Source organism: Melanotaenia boesemani, chromosome 11 (assembly GCF_017639745.1).
Source record: "Melanotaenia boesemani isolate fMelBoe1 chromosome 11, fMelBoe1.pri, whole genome shotgun sequence".
NCBI lineage: Eukaryota > Metazoa > Chordata > Actinopteri > Atheriniformes > Melanotaeniidae > Melanotaenia > Melanotaenia boesemani.
The window spans coordinates 6344734-6371384 of record NC_055692.1 but is presented as its reverse complement, the minus strand read 5'-3'; the positions used below and the strand labels follow the sequence as shown (position 1 = coordinate 6371384).

The 26651-nt window shown below is 40.3% G+C and overlaps 1 protein-coding gene across 2 annotated transcripts in view; it reads left to right on the top strand.

Moving 5' to 3' along the window:
- Window positions 1–2656: 2656 nt before the first annotated feature.
- Window positions 2657–26651, top strand: part of kank1a (KN motif and ankyrin repeat domains 1a) — a 71147-nt gene continuing 47152 nt past the window's right edge. Inside the window, exon 1 of one of the 2 annotated variants that reach the window (XM_041998359.1) lies at window positions 2657–2915. The gene's annotated coding sequence lies outside the window, so the exon portion shown is untranslated. The remainder of the gene's footprint in view (window positions 2916–26651) is intronic. The other variant, XM_041998356.1, reaches the window with a different exon arrangement.

Below are 26651 nucleotides of genomic sequence, written 5' to 3'. Positions count from 1 at the left end.
TGAAGACATGGGGGCCAATCCGGAGCTGCAGGAGAGGTGTGGCCCTGCTGCAAACACTGCCCCGCTTTGTGCAGACTGGATTGGGTAGTGATGAACTGATAATGTTACCAATAGAGGGATGTGACCAGAATAATAGAAGCTGCTCAGGCACGGAATCAGTCTGTCTTTGCGCAAGACAGGCCGTGTACTTTTCAGCAGGTTCAACAACGATAGGAATGGTGCAGAAAGGGGCATTGTTTGTCCCGCTGATTGTGTGCATTTACACATTTTCACCCTTGTTCAGATGAACTTAGAAGCTTATGTAAAATCTGTATTTTGTTTCCTAACAGATGGCAGGTTTTAATAAGGTCACAGAGTACAGTCGAAGTCTCATCCTGAAGTTTCTCCAGGATGGTTGTTTGGGTCACAGGGGTGTGGAAGAATGAACCCACACCTCAGTAAATACACCACTTTACAGCATATGAGAACCTATGTGATATCCATCTTCATTTAGCCTCAGACCAGTCTGTCCCTGCTGCTGAGTGGCACCTCCATAGCATGATGCTGCCACCACCATGCTTCACTAAGCGAACTGTATTTGCTTGATCAGTGGTTCTACTGATTACTTTTTTATGCACAATCTTGTTTCAAGTCATGTGTTGAACTGGACCATGGTTCGCAAACTGGCCCAGGTGGAGTAACCCATCAGGTTGCTTTGGGTCACAGTGGTGCTAAAGAGTGAATCTTCACCTCACTAAATACTCCCTTTTACAGCATATTTTCTTTCAGGACTTGTGCATACTGGCTTCCATCCTACTCCACTCCCATAGCATGGCACTGCCACCACCATGCTTCACTGAGGGGACTGTATTAACTAGATTAATCAGCATTGTGTTAGCCAGGATGGAAAATATTAAAGTACTGGCTGTGGATGTTTGTTTTTTTTTTTAATCTCATTTCCTTTCTTAAGTGAACTATAAAAATACTACTGAGAATTTGCTGTCTGGAGAGCAAAGAGAGAGTATAGTGGTGTAGATTCTCAGGCATAGAGGTCACGGTTATCCTAAGAGCTTGAATCAAAGACAGCAGGACTTCTTTTAGTCTCTTAAAAATGAGACAAAACAACAGATTATAAGCCTGGAACTCCTCACCAGTAAGTTTATAACTGAAGAAGCTGTTTGGATGAGAAGTTATATGTTTCAATAGACAAAAGGAAAGTCCAGTTACCTTTGATTCAAGCTCCTAGGATTCGAAGAAAAAGAGTAAACAAGTCTGGCCTCACACCTCTGAGGTACAGTGAATGCAGCATATTTTAAAGCTGCTGGATGAAGACAAAGATGAAAAGGAGAATAAATTCTATTTTTAGCTGGGAACATGATGTAGGAGTCCCCTGAAAATCTCAATAGCTTGGGGAGGCCTTATCAGAGTGCTAGGTTTCAGGTATTTTTTGGAATTTGTGTTTTGGAATTGACTTCAGACTCCCAAATGTATGCTCCCAAGGAAAAAAAAGTGATTTCTTTAGGATATGTTCCCTTTAAATGTTGTTTGATGAACATTAAGCAACATGTAGCTGCTCTACCTTCAAAAATTGACTGATAGCGACCTGCTGAGACTGTCGTTCTTTAGGTTATCGTCTAAATGTGCCTTAACGGCATTTTAAAAAAGGAGCCCTACAAAACTAAAACAGGATGCATGTGACTACAGTTTCACAGTTTATATACAAAGTCTGAATGTCTAACTATCTGTCTGCTGATCTCTATAAAATTGGCCTGATATTCTGTCCCATCAGTTTTATTTTATATATGTTTTTGTTTAAATTTGCAACGTTAAAATTTAGATTTAAACTTTCTGAGTTTCTTTATTCAAAGTCAAATTTCTTTCAAACAAAGGCGGATTTTGTTTTAAAATAAATCAGCACAGTACGATAAAAATTTTAGCATTTTCCCCACCATTTCAATAGAAGTAACTTAAAAACAGACATACTATTAGCATGAAGCATTTAAAAGAGAAAAAGAAAGAAAGAAAGAAAGAAAGAAAGAGAAAAGAAAAGAAACCGACAAACCGACACTAGATGGCGCACTGGGTCCAAACAACCTTATCTGGGAGGCTAACTGATCTGTAGTTTTGATAGTGATTTTACACCTTTTTTTTACATTCGTGCCACATCTTTATCTAATTTAAAAATTAGGTTTCATTCAACAGACTGAGGCATAGAAAAGTTGTTTAAAATAATAGAAACATGCAGTTTGTCATAGAAAAATAAACAGGCGTTCATACACCTGAACAGCAATGAAAATGGTTGGACTTTCCCATAACTTGTTTGTCGGAAGAGACCTAGACTATACACACACACACACACACACACACACACACACACACATATATATATATATATATATATATATATATATATATATATATATATATATATATATATACAAACCTTTACAAACCTTGTAAACGAGATCAAGATTTGACAAAAGTGATCGCGGAATAAGCTGAACATTAAACTATAGGCCCAGAGTTGTCAATTTTCTCTCCATGGGTTTAGCTCACTTAATGACCGAGTCATTGAAGTAGGCCAAGCCAGGCCACAGGTAAGCTACACCTGCGCCGCGGACTGACCTTCATTACCAGCGCTGAGCTGCCTGACTCGAGCTCGTGAGGGCACCGACTGCGCATGACCGCGGGTCAACTCGCTTCTGAGCTGAAGCGGACAAGTACAAAGAGGCTGCTGGTGCTGCGGACGGGACGTGCTGTGTGCCCTGGGGATAAAGCTGAACCTTGTAGAGGTTTGCGTGAAACTCCTACATTATCCTGGCTGTTATCCCCTCAAGGAGTTGGAACTTTAAAGCGAATAGTTGAGTTTTTAAAAGAAAAAAAGGGTTGAATTCAAGTCCAAGACGAAGAGGAGCCTGTGACACACTTGGCGTCGGGTGAGTTAAGTCTTTGAAGTCGCGTGAGGATTTTTGTTTGTTAAATATAAGATATAATATTGAATTTTAAAGTTTTTTAAACACTTGTTGGTCTTTTGTGTTTGTATATACAGCTATGCTCGAGCTGCTTTAGTTAATTATTTAAGGTTTAATGCGTCCTCGTGCATGTTCGTGGTCAGACTTCGCGCAGCAGCCAGACCAGACAATCGCATGAAGCGCTGCTGGTTAATCGGGATTATGTTTAAAGTCATATGGTGTTTGTTTTTTCCCACCCATCTGCTCATTGTGGTAATCTTGTGCTGTTTTGCTTTATATTCCAACCAAATAAGCCTCTTTTTTTGCCACACAGGTGTCATGTATGCGTTTTTAAAAAGGTGCTCAAATACAATTGAATGAGTTGAACTTTGAGCTCAGGTGTGGTGACTTCTTAAATCTCCAGACACCAATTATCTCAGTAATTCAACTTTTTATTTGTTCGTGTTTAATAAGGATTCATCTACTTAAACTTGATTTTTCATACAGCTACAATGCAACCATCCTCACCTTCAGCAGAGGAATGTTAACACTTTCTGTGCACCCATTTTCATGGCCGCCTCCTCATATTCTACAATACAGTGCAGTGATTGACTCCTCACAAAAGCTTCTTTATAGGGTGCTGAAAGGGACTGTCGTCAACTTTGAAATGTTGCATACTGTGTAAATGAAGCTGCTCTTTGTCATTTCTTGTATCCAGACTATTTTTCCTCCATCAGCCCCTTAGAGCTCTGACCACTACCTGCTTTCCTTCTGGTTGTAGTTGTGATGGGGTGCTGAGGAATTTTAGGGTCGGAGTAAGAGGGATACAGACCTGGATGGTGGTCTCTTTTGTGCTGGTGTAAGAGCTGGGGTCAAACAGAGGGCTCCTCATCTTCTCCAGACTCAAAGGCTGTGCCACTTTTCTTTAGAGATCAAGTACTGAATTGATATGTCAGGGAGGGGGAAGAATATGAGCATTGTGGAAGCCGTCTAATGAAATTCTTCAGCTACCAGTGTGGCACTTCTGGCATATACCTGAACCCGTTTTTCTACACTTGGAAATAATAAGTACAGATTTCAAGCAGTGCTTTCATTGGGGAGGCTAAACAAAGCATTCCTTGCACATTGAAGTCTTAACCTGGGTTGGCTTTGGCCAATTTGGTAATCTTTTCTGCTTTTCTTTTACTGTTACTTTTATTGTTAAGAGCAACTTTTAATTTTAAGACTTTTTAATTCAAGGTTTGCCGATTAATTCATTCATATTAAAGCTCACATCCTTTATTTCTCTGACACAGAAACTTTAATGGAAAAAAAACAGACACACTACCTCAACTAAAACCTCCCGAGTTTAACACAGTATGGTTAAAAAGACTATAAATTAAGTTAAGTCCAAGTATATAAAATGGGTTCACATTTGTTAATTTACATCAGATATCATTTAATGGATTTGTAATCTTGGATATTTATCTTTTATTAAACTTTTTAAAATTTTCTAAACCATGTCTTATGTTCCTACTGTTGATGAAATGTCTGACTCTGTTGTTAGATTAACAAATTATAATAAAAGTATATCACAGAAGGATTATAAAATTCAGAAAGTATCCAGTAAGTGCCTAATGTCAGTGTTTGGAAAATATGTCCCATTTACGAAAATATGTGCAAACATAAATGGAAAAAACAGTTTGTCCATTTCTAATGAGCTTGAAAGTCAATATCTGGTCAGACTGTCTTTTATTCTTCAACAACCATGACGGGTAGTTTTTAGGAATAGCTCTCTAGGCTTTTTGAAGGACTTTCCAAAGCTCTTCTTTGGATGTTGCTGCCTTTTGTTCTGTTCTCTGTCCAGATTATCCCACAACAGGGGTCTGCAATGTTTACAATCCAAAGAGCCATTTTCCCTCAGCCCCGCTAAATAAAACTTGTTTAGAGCCGCAAATGTTTCAAGATCTTTTGGAAAAAGACGACTTATCATTTTTGATAAATTTCTATGATAGGAAATTAGTCCTTTTTTGAAGAACCAATTTTTTATTTCTATTTTTAGGTTTTAATGTAAAGAAAAAAAATAACACTTCTGCAAAAAGAGGGTAGACAGACTTCTATGGGATGTAGATATATGTGGAAGATGTAGTAAAACATAAAAGCCCATAGTTTCCAACCTAATGACAAGAAAAATAGATTTAAAAAAAATACTGCTGGTACTTTTATGTCATTATGTTGTGGAAATTCAATGCAATCCATTAAAAAAATGGAAAAGTGCTAAAAAACCTGCATTTGTTATTATATCTAGATTTAAAACGATTAGTTTTTCGTATTTTTAGCCATGTATTAAGAGCCATTGTGTAAGGTCCAGAGAGTCACTCCAGAGCTGCATGTTGTAGGCCCCTGTCCCACACTGCTTCAATAATGTTGAGGTCCAGACTCTGGGGGGATTCATCACTCCATTTTCAGTCCAGTTTCTGTGTCACTGAACATACCTCAGCCTTTTCTCCCTGTTTCCCTTCCTTCAGAATGGCTTCTAGACAGCCACCCTTCCATGGAGATTAGGGGTGTTGAATTTAATCGTTTCTATGATGCATCATGATACGGGCAATTCTGCATTGATGCAGCATCAGAACATAATGATTATTATAATGTATAAATATATCTTCTGCTGTTGCTTGTGTGTCTGTGATCTAGATGCTGAAACAGCTCGACACATGGTATATAAAAACTGATATGTTGGTAACGTCTATGGAAAATACCATTGGCAAGCTAGCGGTTAGCATGCACAAACGGACTAAAAGGGTTTAAACAACTTTGTCCATCAACAGGTGTTTACCTCATCAATATTCTGTGTTCAAATACGATTGGACAAGATTACTTACAGGCAAATGTTTTCTGGCCATAAAGGAGAACATGAAAAACATTTTATTCTGTCTGAACTGACTACGGAAAGACTGAAGGGACAAAACACACTGCTTTACTGCAAGAAATTTTGATAACAGTGTCACAGTGTAGTAATGATTCTTGATTTTCTGGCAACGGAAAAATAAAGTTCAATTATAAAAGTAGAAAATAATTGTTTACCTGATTATGATGATTGTCAATATCAGAACATTCAGGAGTTCATGATCTGACTGCTTGTATTCATTGATAAAGTAGCAGTGATCAAGTAAATTGAGGAAGAAACACATACTGATGCATCGTTGAATCGAATCGTTGACCAGTAAAGATGCACAGTCCTAATGGAGACCATTTCTGATGAGGCTTCAATGAGCACTAGATATATTTCTAAGGTCCCGTGTCAGGTCTATTGCTGATGATTTTTTTTCTCTTATTTCTTGAGGACATCATCAGATACTGATCATCTGCTTCTCAAATTCTTAAGAAAATACTAATTTTACCTAATACCTTTTAGGAATAATCTGCGGTTGCATAACGACTTTTTTGTCTGCCAAACTGTTGTTTTTGTTACTTTATATAGCTGCAACTCAAGAATTGAACCAATGATGTCTTTGCAACAGGCTGCTAGTAACAAAGTGCTTTACAAGCCAATTTTAAAATATTTTTTGCTAAGTTGTCAGCCTTGTGTTAACACAAAAACTGGCTCTTCCCTTAAGTTAGATGTCTTGTTTGTGCTTGAATGATTCATAGGTCAGTGATAAGCGGCTTAACAAATAAAAACACATTCCTCTGAAGATGGTTGCAAATTAGCACTGAACTGAAAATGAGTGAAAAAGCAGCAAATTCCTTATATATTTCTGAAGTTTGACCCTTTAAACTTGGTCACAAATTCACTTTAAAGGATGAATCAGATTATCAGAAGTAGACCTTACTGACTGGTGTGTGGGCCTCCTGTTTACAAGTATTCCTCCAACATTTCTGAACTCCAACTTGTTCACGCTTTTAACAAGCTTAGTGCCAAATCTGTACATTGTGCATGTCTTACAGCACCATGTATTGTGTTTCACGGCCCCTCTGGTTCCCCATTAACACATAAGCAGATCTTGTGGGAGTACCGGCTGGCATCGGTTGGTACATCAGGCTTAGCGGTGCTTTGGCCCACATCATCTGCCGGCTCTTACAGCTTTTATGGACACATGGCTGCAGAGGTCTCTCAATTAACACGTTTGTGTGAGGGCCATCCTGTCCACACCATCAAAGTAAGGACACCCCTCCCTCCCTGTGGTGAAGACTCCCATCCCTCCAGTGGTGCTTTGATGAAATGACTTCCACCCTTCATCCCTGCATGAGCAGCCCCGGCCTCACTTTTCTTGCGGGTGTACAGTTTTTTGTGGAATCCATTTCTGTGGTGTTGTCTCTGTAATTTTATATCAACAGGGTGCTCGGTTGTAATTTTAGTTTTGGTCGAACATCTGTGCATACTTCTGTCCCACTTGTGCTCCTCTTGCACATTTTAGTGCTAAAAATAATAGTTATTCAGCTGTTTTTACTTGAAGATGAAATTTCTTTGCAACCATCTGTCTTCTTTGGTTGTTTTGCTGTGAGAGCTTCACAGCAAATTTAACCCTACTGAAACCACTCTTACTGGTTTGACTGGAGGTGAAGGGAGTTGTTGCAGCTGCTTAGGTTTTAAAGTGTGGTATGAAGACCTACATGAGCCTCAGGGGCTCCCTTGTTATTACCAGATCAAATCTACTTTGAATAGTAAAGCCACTGAAACTAAACAGCGAGAGCCCCTTTGCAGAAACCAAACCCTCCAACTTGTATTGGATAAAAGCTAAATCTGTCCAGAGCAATATCAGATTAAATTAGTGATATAGACCCTCAATTTTTACATGGAAAGCATGAAATATTAAGGTGTATGCAGCAGATTTTAAACAGAGGACTTGCTGGATGAAGACAAAAAAGAAAAGTCAAGCCTCTGGGAATCCTCCTAAAAGATTTTCAGCAGGCCCAGAGCAGCTGCCAACCAGCGCCACACTGTTTGCACATTTGAGAGGAAGTCATTATTGAAATGATCAAAGCTCTGGCAGAACTTCTCAGAAATCGTTATAAGTCGGTTCTTTCTGGATTAGGAGGTTTAGCAGAGTTTACAGTGGTGTGAGATGGATTGGGAGATGTTTGTGTTGGCTGGGTTCGTCTTTGCGTCACAACTTTTATGCAGGATGATGCAAGACATTTCAGGTATATGATGCAATGTTGAAATCAGACAGATTTTTGTTAACCAAAGTAGTTTGTACCCATTAGCTTGCAGGGATTATGTGCAGACTTGACCTAATTTTGTATACTAATCAGTTTGTTTTGATCAAATGTATCCATCTATACATTGTCTATACCTGCTAGTACCAGTGCAGGATCGGGGGGGCAGGCAAGAGTTGTTGAGTAATATTAACATTACAAATTATAGTAGAAATGGGCAGCGTTCATCCAGAGGAAACTCCTTAAAGCCACTTTCTCTTTTTATGGAAAACAACTGGGCATGTTTTCTGATCTATTTAACTTTTTTCTTTAAGGTAGCAACATGATGTTAGCGCTGATGCCTCCTTTGGGTGAAATTTGCACATCTGTGTCCTTGTGTGCAACATTTTAAACTCATTCTACCAAGTTCAACATGTTTAATGGCTGGTCGTTATTTTGTCCTAAAAGAAAAGCTTAATGAGCGGAAGCTGCAGAGTTGATGGTAGAGCTGATAACCTCTTTTTGCCTTTCAGGCATGTACTGCTGAATTCCCTCTGTCTTGGATTTCAGCTCTTGCCCCATTTTTTTAACACTAAAACTAGCTGACTCATGCAAAAACTCTCAAATGATAACAGTCAATATCAGAAAATGTGACTAAAGAATTCTTGTTTTTTTCTTTCTGGTTGGAGATGTGATTCATAATGTTTGGAGACTTGTTAGATGACTCATTCTTGCATGCTGCATCTTGCATGAGGAGGAAAACTCCTGCAGCGAACATGAATGTGTGAAGGGAATTGCTGTGTGCGCGGCTAGGATTAACCCTGCCTAAATCCTGAAGTGTGTTCACAAAGATGTTTTGTTTCCTGGCATGTTAATCGCTTTCTTTCATTAATGCTTCCTCACAGTCATTATGTGTACCCCCCCCCCCCCCCCCCCTTTTTTTTCCTTCTTCTTTTTAATGAAATAGCGTTATTACGGATCAATGATATTTGACATTTTTATATCACTGGAGAATTTTTTCTCATGACTTTTTGCTCTTTTAGCACGTTTACTTAAACTATATATATATATATTTTTAACTGGGTATAATTAGACATTTAGTGAATGAAGTAAAGCTGGTGTCCACGCTGGTGCCTCTAGAGTTATTCAGGACAGGACTTTCTGCTTTTTGTTGGAATTAATAGGATGATCCCATGAATGGAGTTAATTACACATCAGATAGACGGCCTGATGAAAAGGCACACTGCTCAACGAGGCCTGCTCCGAATGATTGTTTTGACATTTTGACCATAATGGGAGGAGTGGCAGAAAAAACAACGTGGTCAAAGAGGGAACCTGAAGGCATCAATTATCCCTCAATGCCTTATTCCTTGTTTACAGGAGAAAGATCATTCCCTTTTATTTGATTCAGGAAATGTCTCAGTCTCACACAGAGGCTGTTACTGACCTACACGTATTACCTTTTTTAAGGGCTGTCAAATGATTAAACTTTTAATCAGATTAATCACCATTCACAAAATTAGCCCGTTTTCACTGCAAGCCAATGCTACATATTGACTATATACTGACCTTCCCTTGGGTAAACATCAGATGTCCTAGGGTCAGTGTTCTGCATCATCTCTGTTCTAGATCATAATGCAGAATTCATACATCATCTCACCAACTGTCTACACATGATCACATGGTGATATGTCATAAATCCACAAGACGTTAACAGCTGATATTAAAGAAACTTGGATAAAACTGATGATCTGGCTAAAAACACAAAGGTCTAATTTGTTTCTCCATTTTCCTGATCAGTGCTCCTGCCTGGCCCCCCTTCAAAATATTTCTAGACCCGCCCCTGCACAACTGAAGTATAAATCCCCTCTTCCACCTGTCAGCTACTGTGTTTGAGAAGGGTCCTGCCAAAAGCAATATTATGGGGTAAATGTGTGCTGGTATGAACCATGAACTGCTAGATTCCTCCTCCTCATCGGAACGATAAAGAAACGCTACAAGAACGACTGTACTTGCGACAGAAAAGCCGATCGGTTGATCACGGTCAGAACGTCATGATTCACAGGAACAGGAGACGGAGAGGAGGAGCAGACACAGAGAAGACCAGAGAGCCACTAGACCAGCCACGTTTGTGCAGTCTTAATGAAATCACTGAAGTTGCAAAACGTTAGTTGAAAACTTCATTAGAACTTGATTCTCAGAAAGAGGAAAGTGGCCCCTTGGGCTGGTGGCTGGCCCCTGGGGGGGTTCGTGGCGTGCCTGGGTTGGGGTGCCTGCTCTGGGCCTGTGACGCCCTTCGGGGCCGGCGGGGGCGCCCTAAGCCACTGACGGGTCGTCTTCCAGGGGGGAGGCTTACTCCCCTCTGGACCTACATCTCCTGACCCCTCCCCTCCCCCACTCTTCACTACATACACAGGTAGGGCTGTGGGAGGTGTGCTTGTTGCGCTGGGCGGGGCAGGGGGGTCATCATAGTGGCCCTGTTGCTTCGCTGAGCGGCAGCATGCCTCCCAGCTTTTAATTCCACTTAGTCACTGAGCACAAATAACATTTGCAACATACAAACACGTTTTGGGGGGTGGAACATGGGAGGTCAGGTGGGTGGGACTGCTCAGGTGGCCCCACCCCCTCCTCAATGCAGTTACTGCCCCCCAATTTTAACCCTCTTTTTTTTAATTACAAACAGCACATAATATATTCCATCACTAGTGGGGGAGGGAGGGGGGATGGGGTCTTCAAGCGCCCCTGTCTCCATGGATGGCCCGGGGGCGGGGCGGGCCGGGTGGCCTGTCGCGTTGGCCCGGGGCGTAGGCGGGCTGTCCCGGGGGGTTTTGGCTGCTGGCCCTGGGGGGAAGGTGCTGTTTTGTAGGTGGGGAGTGGGGGGCGGGGGCGGGGGCGGGGTGGGGGGTTGGGGGCCTGGCTCGTGTCTCCTCGCCTCCTGGCTGGGGCTGTCCCCCCGTGGCGTGGGGTGGCGGGAGGATGGTGGTGGGGGGATGGTGTTTGTGTGTGTGTGTGTTGGGGGGGGGTGTGTGGGTGGGAGAGTGGTGTGGGTGTGGGGGGATGGGTGGTGGAGGGATGGTGTGTGGGAGGGTGGGGTGTGTGGAGGTGGATGCGTGGTGTGTGGGAGGGGGGGTGGTGTGGGTGTGGGAGGATGAATGGTGGAGGGATGATGTATGTGTGGGAGGATGGGGTATGTGTGGGAGAATGTATGGTGCAGGGATGGGGGAGTGTGTGGGAGGATGGATGGTGGAAGGATGGTGTGTGTGCGGGAGGATGGATGGTGTATGGGAGGGAGGATGGTGTGTGTGTGGGGGAGTGGTGTATGTTTGGGAGAGTGGGTGATGGAGGGGTGGTGTGTGTGTGGGAGGATGGGGTACGTGAAGGTGGATGTTTGGTGTAGGAGAATGATGTATGTGTGGGAGGATGGGTAGTGGAAGGAAGGTGTGTGTGTGTGTGTGTATGGGAGGTGTGAAGGTGGATGAATGGTGTGTGAGAGGGAGGATGGTGTATGTGTGGGAGGATGAGTGGTGGAGGGATGATGTGTGTGTGGGAGGATGGGATAGGTGTGGGAGAGTGTATGGTGGAAGGATGGTGAGTGTGTGGGAGGAAGGATGGTGTGTGTGTGGAAGGATGGATGGTGGAAGGATGGTGTGTGTGTGTGGGAGGACAGAGTATGTGAGGGTTGAATGGTGTATGCGTGGGAGGATAAATGGAGGAGTGGAAGGAGAGTGTGTGTGTTTGTGTGTGTGTGTGTTGGTCTGGGGGGGGGGCAGGACTGGTTCTCGGGGTGTGCGGCTGGGCGCTGGGGTGTGGGGCTGGCCTCTGGTGGTGGCCGTCTGGGCGGGCCGGGTCCCCCCGGGTGGCGTGCTGGCCCTCGGCCTGTGGGGGAGGGGGGTGTCCCTGCGCTCCTGGGCCCGGGCCCTCTGCCCCGTCTGTCCCGGGCGGCCGGTGCCCGGGGGGGTCGGGGACTGCTGGCCTCGGCCCGCCGGGGCCGGTGCCCTGGGTCCGCGGGGCGGCTCCTGCTGGGGTCTCCTGCTGCTGCCTTCCTGGGCGGGCGAGTGGTCGTCTCTGTGGACCGGTCGGGGTCTGTTGCCTGCGGGGGGGCTGGTGGCCTGGGTCTCGGGACCGCTGGCCTGACTCTGGCCTCTGTTCAAGTGAGGTGGCATCTGCATGATCACTCTGCATGGTCACTCCTTCCTGAACGTCTCCACACAGTCTTTGCGTCGCCGTGTGGCCGAGTTCTCCAACACATCCACACAGGTTTCTCTGCGCGTGTTCTTGAATACAGCAGTTTCACTTATATCTATTATCATATTTTGTTTCTTTTTTTAATTATTTCTGTTCTTATTATTATTATTACTCTTACTCTTATTATTATTATTGTTACTATTATCAACTAGTTGTGTAATGACCTACTGGCTAGGATGATCGTAGCTATATATGTTGTAAGTAGTATGGATTACATGGTCTTCTGTATGATGTTTCAAGTCCCCACCCGCACTCCCCACACCCTTTCTGTCCCTCTCTCTCCCCTCCCTCTTCTCTCTACTTTCTTTTCTCTCTCTCTCTCTCTGTCCCCTCCGGTCGAGTCCAGCATTAAGAGTCTGATTTAATAAAGTTTTTCATCAAGAGGGACTTTATACATGTAGTATAAATCCCTGCTTGATAGAGTAAAATTGCCCAGCACCAGACAGCAGCCAGACAATCATTCTGTTTGCAACGATGCTGGACAAGACAGGTTAAAAAAAAAAAAAAAAAAAAAAAAAAAAAGAACTTGATTCTCGTTGTTTTTAGCAGATTTAAAAAACTTGCATAGTTGCGTGAATAATCGTCCATTTTCTGCAGTTTATACTGGTTGTGTTGTCTAGTTCTAGGATTGATTTCCTTAACATACCTCTGACATTTATGTGCATGTCAGAGGGAAGTTGTTTATGTAAACTGCTCATCCTTAAGTTGTCACAATTCCTTCAGACCTAATTGTTGAAATTGGGGAAGTTTAAAAAAATATCCTGCTTGCTCGCTGTCAGTTAAGCGGGACACGGCTGGTGTTTAAGGGAATTCAGGTCTGAAATGATGGTGATAATCCCTCAGCTATGCAGGCATGCTGAGACTGCACTTGTCAAGTTTAAGCATTTCATAGAGGGCGATTTTTGGCAGGAGAAACTTCTCATCGTCTGATTGGTGAAAAACAAGCATGTATACCTTGTTTAAAAACTTTTATGTTTTACTTTGGTAAACAGTTGGAACTTCTTGTAGCTCTAATACACAAAGTTGAAATGAATTTGAGGTGTTAGTGAATGCAACGTTCCTGTTCAGTCAGCTGGTGAGAGAGCTGTGGTGGTCGAGTGAGCTTGAGAATGAATGAGGAGAGAGGGTAGTGATTATCAGAACAAAGCATTGACTGAGAGAAATAAAACATTAATTGGTGGTTGTTCCACAAGGATTACTGAAAAATAAAAACACACTGAGCTCAGCACCCATATCACCCATATGAGAGTGCAACAATGCAAAATTCTCAGTGACCTCAGCAGATGCGCCCTTCCTCCTTTCACTGCTCCATGAGCCGAAGTAAACCCTGCACACCCAACACAAAGGAAAAAAATTAAATAGTTGTGTTGCTTTTTCACACTTTGGCAAAATATTTAGCACAATATTAACACAACCTGAAAGGGGAAAAAGGACACAAAGCATTTTCAGACTTTTAGACCTGCATTCAAAGATATTTTCAGTAGTTGCATTCCTATCAGAACTGGTTCTCAAACATTTTTTTTACCTGGTTAAATAAAGGTTAAATAAAAAATAAAAAAATATCAGGGATTTTGTTGTTTAAAAAAAAGAAAAAGAAAAACCTCTGCAATTTTAAATACACACACATCTTACTAAAACCTCATGTCAGTGTAAACCAATTTAATGTGGTCAAGCATATTTTCGCCTGTAAATCCAGCAACTTTTTTTTTTAACTCAAAGCCTGTTTAAAAGTTTCCCATTTGATCCGCACCATCATCGACACCACAGGCGGAGCTGTTGAATTTGTCTCCTGTCAGAAATGTGACTGTTTACGACTGAGAGAACCTCAGTGCCGCGGCCCACTGGTCACCAGGCTTCTCATATTTCAGTCCTCTCACTGCCTGGCATTGTCAGGTTACAATGCGTGTGTATATTTTGCGCGGCTGTGTTGCGATTGGCCGAAGCTCTGCCGTGTGAGACGGAGCAGGGTGATGTCTCTGAGATAATCCCTCATTTTTCTCTGGGATGTTGGTGGAACAGGCTGCTCTCCTCAAGCTGCAGCTTGTGTGAAATGCATTTACGAGAAAACTCTTGAAACCTTTCAGACCTGGCAGAGGTGAGTGCTGACAGAGTTTGAGGCAGTTGGATCGCTCCCTGTAGATGCACTTGTTTGAATCATAGTTTGCATGCTCTATGCTACTGAGGTGTGCTACATCTCTTATCTCTGAATGAGATAGCGGCAAACCTCCAGAGCTATCAAGAAAAAAACTTGCTGCTTTTACTGTACTTGATGACTTGTAAGTGCATATATGAACATGTTGGTGTACTTTGTGGTGTGGTTTTCAACCTACTTCGGTTTGAGAAACCCACATGTTGTATGTCCATATTTTGCAACACTGATGCCACCCAGTGTGTTCAGATACAAACTGTGTGATAGAAACTGTACACTAATAATTGGAGACTTGGGCACTATAAAGATAATACATTCAGGGATTGGGGTTTGAAAGTTTTTGGAGAAAGAAGAATGTCATTGATGTATGCAAGATGAGGGCTGTTTGTTGTGTCTACAGCTGCTGCCTCTGCACATGCCCAGTAAAGTAAAGGTTACATAGGGCTTCACTTTTAGTGTTAAGGTGAGAGAACAAAGCGGATCTAATGCTTGGTCTGTGCATGATGTTCAACATACATTCAGTTGAGCTGCTGCTCATTAATTTCTTGTAATATGTTAAATTTTTTATTCTGAATCATTTGGGTCAGACTGTCTCAAGTAAAAGTCAAATGATCATTATTCACTGGTATAAAATCAGCTGGTTTAAACTAAAAGAAAAGTCAAATTATTATTTTAGCTTAGGTGGGGTACAGTTCCTATCAAATGAACTGAAATAAAGATTTAAGCTTACTACGGAAATGTCTCAAAGTTCTATGTGTGCATGAGAGGTAACTCATTTTCTTAAACGATGTTAAAAGAATATGGGAAATATCTAGACAGGAAGTTTGCTTGTGAAGAAACGATTGGTTAATTACAAAGTGTGGATCCTTGCTGATTAACCGATTATTTATAAGAAAATTGCTCCACTCGGGTGAAAACAGTAGCCGAGGAACTGAAAGCAGAACTGCTTTTCCAGTAAGGAGTCATCATAAAACGTGTGTGGAGCCAAATCCCTTTGATTCAGTATATAAACATTTTCCTGAAGAGACCCGGGCGTTTCTCTGTAAACTGTTAAACTGCAGCAGTAAATTATTTCCTCCTGCGGTCAGCAGGGTTTTGTTTACAGTGGAGATTGACTCTCTGGTGACACCATTGATCTTATCTGCTGTGGTAAAAGCGTCTGTACACATAAAGGCCTGCTGTCTGCACACCACATGGAGACGACTCTGATGTGAGGCTGAATTTCACATCATAGTGCGAATATACTCGCGATCTGTAAACTCTCATAATTAAGTGGACTTTACAGTTTCATTGCAATCAAGCTTTTTCTTGATTGTTTTGCTTTAAAGATTTAAAACCTGTTCCTACTTGCCTGTATGATGTTTGGCCTTGTCAACGTGCTGTTGTGATGTCAACTTTGTAATGGCCCGGCATCCTCTCAGGTTTCAGTTTCCACAAGGTGAAGGACTGATCACCATGGCAACCCCGTCCACATGTCCCCTGACCCATCCCACATTCAGCTCTGATGGAGTGGATAGCATGAGGTGGACAAGGTCAGGCTTTATTCAGGAGGGTGTTTGGCACCATCGTTTGATGAATGATTAAACATTTTTCATTTAGTAGCTAACATATGGACAGAGAGCTGGTTTTCCAGTCTGAGTTTACTCTTTCACTGGTTATGGATGTTTTTTTCAACTTTTTATTAGTTTAGTTTAATCATCCAGTTTTTTTCAGAATAGATGGCTGGATTTACATTTAAACTTAATTGTTAAAAGAAATTCCTCTTATTTATTATAGTTCTACTATAAATAAGCAAAGTAAGTGGTGAGGTCATAAACAGATACTTGTCTAGGGCTGGGTATCGTTACCAATTTCCTGAATTGATTCCATTCACAACAAATTTGTTTTCAATTAAATTCTATTTGATATATATTCATTTACAGCTAATTGTGTAACACCACCTATTTTGTATTGAATATTAAAGACATTCTCATAACTTTTTTTTTTATAAAACACTGAGTGCATTTACTTGACAATCAAAATCAGTTTCCAGGGAGTAATCAGATTACTTTAATAATCTGATCTGACACATCTACATGCATTTTTGAAAGACCATAACAATATATTGTTTCCCCAGATTCAGTGCTAGAAATTTTGTGATGAAGGGAAAAAAAAACGAACAAAAACCCTCAGGACAGAAAAAGTCAAACTTTTTAAATGTTCTGGTGAAAGCGTTTCATTCAGTGGAGTCGCTCTAATTTTCTTAAAATTCAGATTTCAGATAACGTGTTGATGTTAATAAAACCTACAAAGAATACTGGATCCATTTAAAGCTGTAATACAACTCAGATTCCTGCTGCCTACAATGACGTAGATTCAGCTTGTTCAGCTGTGCGCGTTTCCATGACAACTGTGACGCTATCTGCGTAACAGCGGAGCAAGAGAAATACTCCACCTGCCTGAGAGGAATTAGAAAACTCATATTTTTGTCTGATTTTCAGCTGATTGACGTGTTTTCAGACACATGCGTGTTGTCCTCTGACAGAAACGTGTGTGTGTGTGATCTCACTGCCGTGGACACCGGCAGGCGCAGCTATGACATGTTGTCATGTAAATCCGATAAATAGCATCAGCCTGTTTACTATTTAATCAAATACAAAATGTAAATCTGTTCTAGAGGAAATGTGACTTTCAATGACATGTCGGATTTATTTCAAAGTACATACATGTGTGGTGACGTCACTTCCTGTTGTGGCGCCTGTTAGCATTAGCTGCTAATGTGACCAGTAATACGCTGCAAAAGACATTATAGATGAATGTAAACCACACTGGTGAATGAAAACATCTGAGTTTGACATCAGCAAGAGAGTAGAGTCACGTTACCTAAATGAAATTAAAATCTATCTCCAAGGTTTATGAATCGATATTGAATTTATTTAATTTGAATCGATTAAATTGATAAATCTTTTTTTTAAACCCAGCCCTACCCCTGCAGTATGTTTACATGAACAATTGTGTTAAATTACATGTGAATTGGATAGCTTTACACGCATGTATATTACATGTGTGTACTGTACACTTTTTTGTACAGATGATATTCACACCAGCCCTCATTGTTTACCTGTCACCAGTTTCCTCTTTAGTTACTTCTGGGTCAAAATAAGGTTCAGAAACTGTGAATTGTATACATACCACCATGGCCAGTTTGAATCCAGTTTGACTCTATACTGGATGATCCTGGTGTGTTTTTTCTTTATTTTAACCAGTCCAGGTAGCATGTTTACATGTATTTTAAATCTCTTGTTTTAGTTGGACTAACATAATTTATTTATAAAACTGAAATCCTTCTCAAAACAGCGATTTGGTTACAGATTTCCAGTGAGCTCACATTTGGAAGACAACAAAAACAGACGTTGTTGTATAATTTCTGTATTGTTGCTCTTTGTTGATGCAACTACTCACTTTTCCTGTCTGGTCTAGCTGTTTTGCATATTCAGTGACATCTGCCACCAAGCCTCTCCACCAGCAGACGCTGATTGTTCCTTCCATCCAGTGAAGCTAAAATAATGGCAGAGCACAGGCCAGCACTCCAGCCAATAGTTGTTCATGGACACAGGGCCTTTTGTGCAGGAGCTGCCTCTGTTTTAGAAAAGCTTAGTGATGTCAGATTCATTAACACAGTAAACAGTCCAAGTTTCATTAACCTCAAACTCAGATTAGGATTTGTAAAGGCTTGTTTGACCCTCAGGTCAAACACACCCCTTTATTTTTAGTAGTACTTTTCATACATATCCATTATTGTATGTTCATTACATTCCAGTTATTACTGTTCCCTTTTCTTTAAACAACAGAAACATTTCTCATTGGATAAGGACATTTAAAAATAAAAAATAAGAATAGTATTATAAAAGCAACTGAAAATAAATCATACATGAGCAAAGTGCATGGTGGATATACCTTTAGATAAACATCAAAACTGGTTTCTAGGAAAAACTATTAATTTGACCCCATCTAAGTGATCACACCCTTTAAACTAATACTTTACTGAATCAACTTGATTAAATCACAACATTCATTCTTCTTGGGTGCACACCTGCCATCAATTAGAGACTGATTAACTCCATAGTTCAGCTTTCCTTGTAGGAGAGGCTGCCAAGAGACCTGCAGCAACACCGAAGGAGCTGTAGAAATGTCTAAGTACTGGTTGTGTACTACATGCAACAACAACATCCCGTATTCTCCGCATGTCTGGACTTTGGGTTGAAAGTTGGGCGCATCCAAGCCCAGCTATAGTTTGCCTCCCAAAAGCATGTGTGAAAATGTGTTCTGGTCTAATGAGAAGAAGGTTGAACTTTTTGTCCATAATTCCACCCCCAGAAGAACACCATACTCACTGTGAAGCATGGTGGTGGCAGTATTACGCTTTGGAGTTGCTTTTCTTCAGCTGGAGCTTTAGTAAAGGTAGAGGGAACAATGAACAGTCCAAATACTTTTATTCTTCTAGCCCAAAACCTTCAGGGATCGACAAAAAGCTTATGAGGAATTTTACCTTTCAACATGACAATGACCCTAAAGTAGACTCCAAACCAACAAAATAACGGCTTAACCAAAGGAAAATTAAAGTTTTGAACCCAGAGACTAAATCCAACAGAAAACCTGCAGGGTGAACCAGATGTGTCCTTACAATCTGACAGATTTATAGCGTGATTGCAGGGAAAGGTCGGCAAATATTGCCCAGTCATGTGACATGCTGATAGACTCCTTCCCAAGAAGACTGAATACTATGATTAAATTATGAAGTGTTTTAGTTGTACAATTGTGCACCAGCTTACTATACTTGTATTTTCTTCCTTTAAACATAAAAAGGTGGTTTTTCAGGTAATTGTGCAGGTTGTAGGCACACAAACCCTTTAACATCTGGATTTGTTTGTAATTATTGAAAACGACATAAATAGGGGGGGAACCTGGAAAAAATTACAGATTTAAATAAATACAATTAAATCTTAAATTATTTAATAACAAATTATATAGCAAAATGGTATGAAAAGAAATACATAAATTGTAGTGAAAAAAAGCAACTAAATAAGTACATTAAATAAAAAAAAAAATTGTCACACATTTGTGACCACAGTTGTCGGTCAGAAAAGTTTTTTTTTTTTAATGTCTAATCTTTTAGTTTCACAAATTTTGTTTTTAAAAACTTTTTTTTTTTTTTTTTATTAGTGGAAACTTGTAGTTGCTCCACATTCACAGCAGAAAGTTTTTTCTATCCAACAAACATTTTTGTTTTGTTATTGATATGTCTTTTTTAGCTCTATATTTCACTCAACAAATCCTTAATTATAGTTTGATGGGATATAATTCTCTTTTTTAACGTTATATTCTGACTAAAATGTGTGTTGCAAGAAAACATGTCCTAAAAAATAAGATCAGGTGTTATGTGGTTATCTTTGAGTCTGAGCAATACTGTTGACAACAAAACATGACTTCATGACCAATAACACTCACGTCATGGCAACACTTTAAAGTGACTTGTCTCACCCCCTCTGAATCATTCCCAAAGGCTTTCTTTAAAAATTCCCAGAGTGCCGCACGAGTTGATCCCTTGTTTTGGTGGAAGTGGATATTCTCCCTGCAAACAGGGAGGAGCCTGAATGCTGCAGTGTTTCTACTGGAATGTAACCTCTATTGTCAACTGGGATGACCACTGGCAAGACCCCTCTGCCCCCTCGTTTCACTCCCCCAGCCCCTCACTGTCACCACAGTACAATTGTTGTATTATATCTATCAAGGCATGCTACTGTTTCCATAGCCTATGACCCTGTGACTGAGGCCAAGATAATGAAAGGGATGACACGGAAGTCATTAGTTAGTCCAACAGTTATTACTGCTTCCTCAACTCAACAATGGCTGGGAATTCAAGCTCAGATTTTTTCTTTTTCAGCTTATTTTCCCTGTAAGTTCAGAGCTGAAGCATGCTGTGGGAATTACGTTGCCACATCTGTATGATTAGATGCCAAATATCATTGTCATGCAAGTTAAGCATTTGTCTGAATTAAACACTCATCCACAAACACTCACTTTATTAGGTCCTGTTAATCAGTTGCTTGTTAACACATATATCTAATCAGCCCATCACATGGCAGCTCCTCAGTGTATTTAGTCATGTAGACATGGTGATGACGACTTGTGTCTGGAATAAAGGGGATTTAAGTGACCTTGAATGTGGTTGTTGGTCTGAGTATCTCAGAAACTGCTGATCAACTGGGATTTTACATACAACCATCTCCAGGGTTTACAGAGAATGGTCTGAAAGAGAGAAAATATCCAGTGAGCGAAATTGTTTGATTTGAGAGCAAGATTTATTTTCACACTCTAATATCATTTTGCTCTCTCTCTCAAAACTCTGCTCTCACTCTCAAAAAGTCCCTTCTTGCTCTCAGTTATATCGTTCTTCCTTTCAAAACTCTGCTCCTCTTAAGTTTAGTGTTGCAGGTTGAAATCTCCAGCGCTCAAGCTTGGTATCTTTCCCTCAGATGCATTCTCTGCTCTCTCAAAACTTGTCCTCTTGGATATTTTTTCCTCAGAAAATCACCTGAAGTAAGTGGCCCCTCACAAAGCCAAACCATTTGGCCTTTTGTTCTTTTAATGACTTCCTAAAGCTGTTGAGGCTTTCTGTAAGAAAACTGACGGTGTGTCAGCAATGAGTGAAACCTCTGACCGTTTTAGAGTTTTTATATATGGAAACACAAGGTGCTAAAATAAAATATCACGGCTTATTACCCCTAAAAGACGATGACATTTAAACAGAGCCTGCTTGGATTTTGTGATTTTTAAACATGAGCTGCTAAGAAATCTTGACTCATTTGTTCTTAAAGTTTGCTTCAAATGTAAATAATGACACAATGATTTTGTATCTGAGCATCTGCTTTTTTGTTGTCTTTCCTCTTCCCTTATTAGATATAAATTAGATTTTAAAATGTGGAAATAAAGAGGGTTGTGGGCAGTTACGTGTGGTTAGTACTAACAGGGGAATAAAAAGGAAGAGAAGGGATTCCTTTTTGGAGGAGGTTTGTGCCTCATACTGTCAAACGCCTCCTTTTATCTCCCCCTCTCTCAGTGGAACAAATAATTTAGCTAATGGGATTAGACCTCTCTCTCTGCCTCCCTCCCTCCTTTCCTTCCTCGCTTGTCTTTTTTTCTTTATAGGAGTTCATTCTTGAGTTCCTCTTCTTTTCTTTCCTGCAAAAAAAAAAGTGGTGATCTCAATAGGAAGCTCAGAGAGGAAAATTGTGAATTAATTAGGACTAAATGGAGGGTTTAAGAGCTTCTTTCACCTCTTCAGGCCTCTTACCATGGACTGAACTTGTTAGTAAAGTTTTACTTTATTTTGATCTGCCACTGAAGAACAGACAAACTTGTTTAGTAGCTTCATCATCGCAAGGCGTTCCAGAAACTAAGCAAGGATAAGTTTTCCAGATTAGCATGCTTGATATCCTTGATGACAAATGATGCTGAAGGCTGCTAATCAGGACTAACCACTGATGTCACCACTTTAAGCAGCACGCTCCTGACCTCCGTGATAAACAATGAGGCCAGCTGAGAGCATCATAAAAGCTAGCTAGCGTCGCGGCAGCTGGGGACGAGGTGCTCAACAGATGGGCGTGAATATATTTTAAATTGCATTCAAAGTTGATGTTTTTTCCATGTTTTTTATACCAACCATGTGTATAAGTGATGTTTAACAGAGTTCTTTAGCAAAACAAGGCAGCTCACTGAGGCAAAATGTAAATATCTGACTCAGCCTGTTTTTTTTTTTTTTGTTGTTTTTTTTTTTTTTTTTTTAAGGAATTAGCTTTTATGGACAGTTATTTTGAATAATAATACATTTTACTTAAGAAGCGCCTTTCAAAACACCCAAGGACACTGTACAGATGAACATTAAAACCATTAAAAACAATAAGTACAAAACAAAGCAGAACAGAGGACGTGGTGAGTGTGTGATTAGATGACGTAGGACTGTGTAAACAAGTGTGTTTTGAGTTGTGATTTTAAGGGTGGAAGAGAGTCTATGGTACGGATATCATGGGGGGGGGGGGGTTCCAGAGGTGGGGAGCAGAGGGGCTGAATGCTCTGCTCCTCGTGATGAGGCGGGCGGGGGGGACAAGAAGCTGGAGAGAGGAGGAGGAGCCAAGTGAACTGACAGGAGTAGCAAACTGGACTGATGTGGATTTGTTTTAATTTTTTTAATTGATAATGTCTCTAAGGTCCCTTAAGAAGACTTTGTAGTGAATTGGTGCTGAATTTAATTAAAAATTGAATTTAGTTACTGATTACTTTGAATGTGTGCTGCCCTTTTCTATTACTCGGGATGAGTAAGTAAAGTCCTATAGCTGATCTGAAAGTTTCCTTTTTTATGGGATGGAGTAAATGTATTAAAGAGGAGTGAAAAGCTCTACAACCAAGTTGAAAATGCTTGTTAACTGAAGCAGAAACTGGCAAGTGATTGTATTGAACACTTTTGTCGTCTTTTTCTTGGAAACTGTCCAACTCTTTCTCAGTTTTTTTTTTTTTCTTTTTTCGGTGCCAGAATATTGAACCCGTCTGCTTTTTTTGGGTCTTACTAATCTGACCCAAAATGGTGGAACTTGACACGCTGCAGTCATCACTGAAAAGCGTCATCACTTCACATCATTTTGCTTAGCTATTGATGTCATGCTTGCTTATGTGACTTGTGACTATATGAGAGGCAGAATTATGTCTTAAATTTTCCCAGGGTAAGGTAAAAACCTTCCAGCTGGACTAAGGAATTATACTTTTGCACCACCCACTTTCAGCTCTAACTGCATCTGCTGCTGCTCTGTGGAGGACCAACGTCCCTGGTATCAGCAGCACAGCTCATCACCTTGTATCCCTACTACTGGGTCATATTTAGATCTTTTTGGCCTACTTTCAGAGGATTATGCCATCTAGAAATCACTGAAGTATGGATGTTGAGATCTTAAAGTTGTTTGGTACCTTTTCTTACACTAAGCAGTGTTATTGTACATGTTATGTAAAATGTTTGATTTTATGTTTCAGATTTCAAAAGCTGTTTTATAGCATCGAAAAATAAAAAATTAATGAATTAATAAATGAGTAGATGAATCAAAACCTTGAAAAATTACTTCAGGAGATGGATGATTTTCCATTGGATCAAAATTTTAGAGCAGTATTCACTTTTAACCCTTTTTTTAAAAAAAGAAAAACATTTTTATTATTTTTATTTCTTAACAGTGATTTAAGGTTAGTTTTGATTGTTTTCGGGTTTTACATGCGTACTTGTTTGCAGAGTCAGTTGCTGCCCTCCTATTGATGTCTCATTGATTAAAAACTGAGATTTTTATCAAACTAAAAACACAGTTGCTTTCAGAAGCCAAGTGGTTTATGCTCGATGGAAAAATGTTATCTTGTGGAGGCTGTTTATCCTCCAAATCTGGCAGGTGTCTTTTGTTCCCAGGATCTAGACCATGGCTCAGCTGGGACTGCAGCCCCGAGAGATAAAGGGGGGGCAAAAAACGGACTCTTTGGGGAGCATTGATTTCTTTGAAAGCAAGCTTCATTAATACAGCATTCAGACTATGATTTGCTGTGTAATGGTGGTAACAGCGTTTTATTTTTAATTTTTTTTTCCATGAAATATTGGCACAGTTTATTTTTATATGAAAATGATTTAAAAAGGACTTTCTGCTTTGCCTATGTAGCACTTTCTTCCAAGTGCAAAAACAAGACATGAAAGGACACAAGCAAGAATGAAAGTGAACATCTGTCGAAGTTACTTGCAAATAACCATTGGACTGGAAATTTTAGGAACCACAAGGAGACTGGCACTTTTAGATTGTGTTCTTATTAGCTGATGGGGAACAGTGAGACTGATTATAAAATGGGGCTATGGTATTAAGGGATATGAAAAGTGTAACAAGTATTTTGTATTCTAGGATTTACCAGGAGTCCATGTATGGAAACTAACATGAAACATATGATCACTTCTAAAGATTTTCTGGTCAGCACTCTGGCTAAAGTGCTTTAGATCAACTAAGAGATTTTTAAGGGAATTATTTGAACACATTGGCGTAATGTAGCCTTCATGTGGTAAATCCATGGGTGAGCTTTTAAGTGTCTTTTTGGGGGAAAAAGTTTTTTTTTGTAGTACGCAGAAGAAAAGGTGGGTGTCATCAGCATAACAGTGAAAATATATATCATTGCTGATATTGCACAGAGAAAGGATGTGTAGTGAAAATAAAACTGGTTCAAATCCAGAGTCTTGTGGAGTAACGTGGTTTGTCTGCTCATGTTTGAATGAAGAAAGCATGAAGAAAGATCCTTAGCTTTGCCAGCCTCTGTAACAAAAAAGAAAAAAAAAAGAAAATCACTGTGTAGGTCCCATAAGTGAACTTAAACATAAGGTCACATGAAAACTTCAACTTATCAGCATTTCTAAGTTGAAAGTTTCTTTTACCTTGCACTAATGTAAACTATGTTTAAAATGGATTTGTTATGGATAATTGCATCAACAATATGGGGCCTGAACATCTGGTTAACATTTCATTACATGTTTACATCTCAGAAGCATTTCTACACATGTAGTTCCACATGTTGTCTAAACTAGGGATGTTCTGATTCCTTTTTTTCTGTCTGATACGATACCCGGAGTTTCGGTGTATATGCTGATACAGAGTACTAATCCGAAAAATCTATTTATTTCATTCTTTTTTTCTTTTTTTTCTTTTTTTGGGGTCAGATGACACTAAATTTATGAAATCAGAAGTTTATTAGAGCAGAGTGACAGGCAGTGTACAAGTTGAGTGTTTGAGTCAATTTTGACCTAAAGTTTCTGACATTCAGCCAACAGGCACAAGAAACAAAAATATCTGTGAATAAGAGCAGCTTTATTGGGAATTTGGCTGTAGTTGAGTTTGTATGTGCAGAAAGGATTTGACCTCCAACTGCTTCATCAGGGTGTTTTTAATTGTTTTTAAGTTGGTATTTTTTATGATTAACTCTAACAAGTTTACATGCATTTAAAAACCAATCGTGTTTCTAGTGTCATATAAACATGCTGATTAAAAGTGGCATGTGTGGAAATAACACGCCACTTGGCTTAACAAAAGAAATGATCTGCATTTCTTTTTTATATCTTTGCTGCTGATTGTACAGGAGATGCACTTCATGGTTGCATTCATGTGTGACAGCTTGATACAAAACGTCTTCCATGTATTTGAATTATCATGTCATCCACTTCAAACTGAGTTGCATCCCTAAATATTTGTGGAGCCCCACCACAGTCACTACTGCAATTTTCCATCTTCCTGGCAGGAATCCAGACCAGCGTGACTCATTAACTCCATAATTTATCCGGTAGCACAAGTGGCCAAACAAACAAAAACTTCAGATACAGACGAGGTTTACCAGCAGGATGTTGATGTTGACACACAAATCAGCTGAATGTTTAACAATATTCAAGGATCCTCATCAGTTTTACACATTTTTCTGGCGTTTTCATCTCTTGGCCTCTCTGCTGCCCTTCATGTCATCAGTTTAATTAGCTTGTCTGTCTTTGTCTGGTTGCTGTCAGGAGAAAGGCAGCAGAGGATGCAGGGGTTGCTCTCATTGGGCTGTCTCCTAAAGGTCAGTAGAGTGGGCTCACTTGGCACAAAAGCAAACATGGCAGCACTAAAGATGGGGAATTTCTCCCACAATGCCCCTTTGATTGAGCTGACAACAAGGGGGAGCTTTTGGAGGAAAAAAACGGTCACTGGTGTGGTGGTGGGTTTAAAGTGAAGGTACACGTATAAATCAAAGTGTGAGACATAAATTAGCTGTACAAATGACTGACAAGATACCATTTTATAATTAACCTTGTTTTTATTTGTTCATTTAGTTGCTGAATTGTGTTTCTTGACGGTGAATATGTCTGTATAATGCTGTGCTGTTTTTTTGTGCATTAAGACATGCATGTTTGGTTTTATTTCTGCTCAGCACAACAAGCTGCAGAGACATTTTGACTTTGGTTTGCTTGGTTTCCTACTGAAGAATGTGCCCCTGTATGGGGGTTAGGGTAGTTGGTGGTATTCACCAGCCTGGAGCTCCTGTCCGCCTTTGTGACTCCACTCGAGAGCTAAACAAATAAGTGGCTCCAGCCTGTCCTTAGTCAAGTGCAGGCCGGACTGATGGGGGGGCACAGCGGG